This window comes from Myripristis murdjan, chromosome 1 (assembly GCF_902150065.1).
Source record: "Myripristis murdjan chromosome 1, fMyrMur1.1, whole genome shotgun sequence".
Classification (NCBI taxonomy): domain Eukaryota; kingdom Metazoa; phylum Chordata; class Actinopteri; order Holocentriformes; family Holocentridae; genus Myripristis; species Myripristis murdjan.
This window is the reverse complement of record NC_043980.1, coordinates 41,046,009-41,051,007: the sequence shown is the minus strand read 5'-3', so window position 1 is coordinate 41,051,007 and position 4,999 is coordinate 41,046,009.

Here is a 4,999-nt window from a genome sequence, read left to right as displayed (position 1 = left end):
ACCAACCAATAGGAATGCACCATCAAATGATTCACTAATGTTGACACTGGCAAAGCCTGTTACTGTACATGCATTTTTTTTTTTTATTATTATTATTATTCTATCACATTTTATAACAAACCAAAATTAAATAACACTATGATATTAATAATACTACTAATAATAACAAAACAGCAGCAGCAACAACAACAACACGATAATAATAATAATAATGATAATAATAATAATAATTTAGGAGCACGATAAATCAAACAGAAGCTTAGAGAATGCTTTTCTGAATAGTAAGTCTGTATGTACACAAACTGTGGGTCCTGCTAGTGTAAACAACTGATAACTTCTCTGTGACACAGCTTTCCCTGAGGATGTTTAATTTTTTCTGCTTGACTATAAGTTTAAAATGTATCTCCTGCAACTACATTCTGCACCTTTAATCATGAATTCATCCTTTCAGCACTATACTATTTCTACTATGTGCTGTTCTGTTCTATTCTATTGTGTTCTATTCTACTCATCTGCAGACCACTGAGACTCTTGGTGGAGACAGGACCTTAACACCATAATGGCCACCTAAGCTCTCTGCTCATTACCCATCATCCCTCTCTCTGCTAACTGATACCTCAGTGGGGGTTGGAGTTGGTTAGCATGCATGTGTGTGTGTGTGTGTGTGTGTGTGTGTGTGTGTGTGTGTGCGTGTGTGTGCGTGTGCGTGTGTGTGCGTGTGTGTGGGTGTGTGGGTGTGTGCGTGTGTGTGCGTGTGTGTATGTGTGTTATCTACGTGAGTGACAGATGACAGAACAGTGACAGAGCAGTCTTATCAGTCTGGCTCCAAGACTATCTCTGAGATAAACTGAGAGACTGTCGAGAAGTCAACTTCAAAACACATCAACTTTAACTCTGTCACAATATTTAAGCTTTTAAACAGAACAGCCTCAACTCTGTTCCAACAGAAAATAGCATATTCAATTCACTATCAAAATACAGAGGCTCTAACAAGACCCAAGCTTAACTCAGTCGTCATGATACCTGTAAAAACACCAGCTCTTTGATACTTTACTAAGACTTGTTTGTAGAACAATATGTAGGTTTGAAAACCACCAATTGTAGCTTTCAGTACAAACACTAAACTGTGTGTTCCACTGCTTCCAGTACAGGATCAAAGAAACTGCCAAACATCATCAGAAAGTTAGCAAAGAATTATTGGCAAAATTACCAGAAATTTTATTTTTAAAAAATTGTGAAAAATAAAATCAAAACACAAGTACAAAAAAAGTTAGCACAAGAAAACAAAATTTATAATGATTGTAATATTTAAATTACCACTCGTAACCACTCGATGATACCCTAAGAAAAAGATTATTCCTTAGGCTGCAGACTGCACAGTACAGCTACATCTTGTTCATTAAATTAAAACTATTTATATGTCTTGAATAAAATTATTTTGGCTCACCAATGACCTAATCCACTCTGGTCATCAGTCTCATCTATCAGTTTGCCCTGGCAAATATCTTTGGATGTAAAGGCAACTACTTTAACATTAATGAAAAATAAACTGACTTTCACAATCATCTGATGCAGATGTCTCATACATTTCTTTGTAGCTGCAGCAAATCCAGAATAAAGAGCAGTGGCACTGGGGCTGTGTTGTTCTGCTTAGAAGATTTTGTCTGAAACTTTTCCTCTCCACACAGGAGCACTAAGGTTTGAAAAGAAAGCATTTTCCATTCTCTTCTTCATGAGATTCACTGCTGGAAATTCATGACCTAGTAAGCCAGCCATTTAAGGTTTTGCTAATCCTCTGCTTTATTATAGCAACTCGAAAATAACATGTGATTTATGTTTATTGTAAAGATTAAAAAACATAACATGTAAACATCAGCATATCCTCAGAACTTGTTTTATTTTTTATTTTTCCAGCTTGATGCATACAACCCACAAATGTGAGACCTCCAGGAAAAGGGATTTAGTCTATTAATAAGAATTTGACATCAGAAATCGTATTAGTATATAGATTTCAACCCATATAGATGACAGGATACATACTAGCAAATTTTGCTCTCCTGTCAAAGTGATCAATAACTCCCTCATTGAAATAAGGCATGTTGCTGACTAGTTCCCTCTCCATGGAGAACATGGTCAGTGCATTCAGATGTTCCTGTCCTGCTGCATTCATAATTTTTTTAATGAAACAATAGAGTTTCTCTGAGTTCAAGTACCTCTTGCCAAGTTGGCACTATGACACCCAATGCCCTGATTATGTAAGTGCTTGCCCACCCGGAGCCCATACAGATTGCATTGCAGTGCCTGCAGCTCACAAACAATTGCCTTAACATGAAAGTCTATGAGAGCAGTTTGAGTGTCATCCCAAGTGGCAGTACTTCACACATCACGGCTTGACGTTGACTGAACAGTGACATTCAGAAACAGGACAAACCATCTAGAACAACTAACATAATGCTGTGGTACAATGTGATAGGAAAAATTTCCCTTCCTTTCTCCTTTGGTGGTACATTGCCCTATAGCCCTAAGACCCCTGAAAAAGTACCAGGAAATTACAAACAACAATAAAACACAAACTTTTTAAATTAAGTTTGGTCTTTTAAGACAAGATGACAAGCTGTAAAATATACTCGAAAGTGGTGGAAAAAAGTTTTCGGACACCCCATGCATTTGTGGAATATTGCAGTAAGAATCACTCTTCAAGTGCAATTTCTTTTAGTCCAGTCACAGCCAAAATACTAAACAAATCCTAAAAAAGCCATTAAAAAGTTAAAATTGATTGGTTCCATAAAAATACATAAGAAATTTTGAGTATTGGGTCGTTTTTGGTATCAGTGATGAAGGTCGTTCTTTTTATTAAAAGACACAATTTTGTTGCCAAGCTTGGTGTCTATATAAAGATAGCACATTTGAAAGTTCTTCAGACACAAAAACGGCTAAAACAAGGAACCTAACGCAGGAAACACGCCTGAAGATAAAGATTCTCAGCCAGGAAGGGTACAGCTGCCGCCAGATAGCCAGGAAGCGCAGATGCAGTCCTTCAGCAGTTGGATACACTCTGCAGAAATACAGACGAACCAACAGCTTGGAAGACAAACCAAGATCTGGGCGTCCAAGGGTTTCTTCAGCAAGAAATGACCGCATCCTGATCCGCATGTGCAGGCAAAACCGCCGAATGACATCACAGGAGCTTCAGCAGCAGTTGTCAGACCAAACTGGTTCCACCCGCACTGTACGTGGCCGACTTTTAGATCATGGCTATCAAGAAGCCCCTGATCAATGAGAGACAGAGGTTAGCCCGACGTCGTTGGGCCCAGGCACACAAGAACTGGACAGCCAGGAACTGGAAGAAGATTCTGTGGTCAGAAGAATTTGTCAAGAATTTAGTTTTGTTAGTTTTTCTTGTAAACAATAAACAAAAAAAAAATAAAATAATTTGTATTTGTTTGTATCTGTCTAATGCAGCCACACCTTTTGAAACACAAAAAAGATTTTTCCACAAATATTTCATGATAATATTTGAGATTGTGTAAAATTTTAAGGGTGTCCGAAAACGTTTTTCCACCACTGTATATTTGGACTCACTTGCCAATACAACTGAGATGCTTTTTTTTTTTTTTTTTAAGAAGCATCTTTCTCTTTTGTAAAAATGCATGTATTTGTTTTAAATGTATGCATGGAATTTAAATAATCCTATGTAATCCGCATGTATTTTTCTGAAACCCCCATGCTACAAAATGAGGGTATCTTGTTCTAATCCATCCAAGCCAAAGAGTCCATCATAGCATCATGCATATCACATTAATTACTAGTTGTATATAGATTATGTGTGGTTCATTTGGGCAGGCATGGAACCAACAATGGCACGTGGGTGTGAACTTACATAACAGGACTGAGATACTGTTGAGGAGGGGGTACAAATGAACTCAGATTCAACCACACTACATTGTGGGCTGAAGCAGCTCCCGCAGCTCAGGGCTCAGTTCAACATACCCAGGCTTCCTTTTTGTTAGCTGGCTCAACAAACCCTTCACTTGTAGTCACAGATAACTGGTACCGTGACAGTGGTTATCAACTTTCTTTGTTAACCCAAGAAAGGGGACATCTGACATGCTATTTGACTCTTCTTCCACACAAAATGTATATAATATTATAAAATCAAATATATTTAACAATGATAAAAGTACATGGCACCTTGCTTTGACAGTTACCTCTCTGCAGGGGTCAACAACGGTGTGTGTGGAAGGCTCTGGCAAAATCATAACATCTCCTATTTCCTTTGACTGTAAGTTGGATAACGTGTCTATTACCCTATGGAATCCTATGAAGGAATTAGAATTATACTTTATATTTCACAAGCAAATGCACATGATTATTAAGTGGGCTATTAATGTATGCTCCCTGCAATTTTGTAAAACACTTGATTTACAGTCAGTGTTAGCACCAACTGAATATATGTAGGATCATGTGACCAAAAAAACAAACAAACAAAAAAAACCAACCATAATGCTATGCACACAGTTTGCACTACTGTAAATGCTCAGCCTCTTTTGTGGCATCATTAACAAATGGCTCCAATAGTTTGCATATTTAATGTGTTCCCTCAGCTGAATATTGGCAGCACTCATAGAGAATACTGTAAGGAAAAGACAACAGATGTTTCTGGTCTTTAAAGACTCTCTCCCTCATAAAATTTGGGAACTGACGTCCACGCAGGAATAATAATGCCATTTCCAGAGGAGGTGCTTAGTGAATGGACAACAATTTTTATAGTTAAGTTAACATGGTGATCTAGCCAAGTTAAAACAGCAACACCTTCATGACATTGAAAACCCTGGCTGTAGGCTCAACATACCAAACCACTAATCTGGCTTCATGGTATAACCCCCAGGTGTGCATTATAGGCTCGTAATTATTAACAGAAAGAAGACATTAATAGCTTTAGCAACTAGCAGTTAGCAACATAGGAATGAAATGAATCAAGGGTTGAAAAAATGTCACT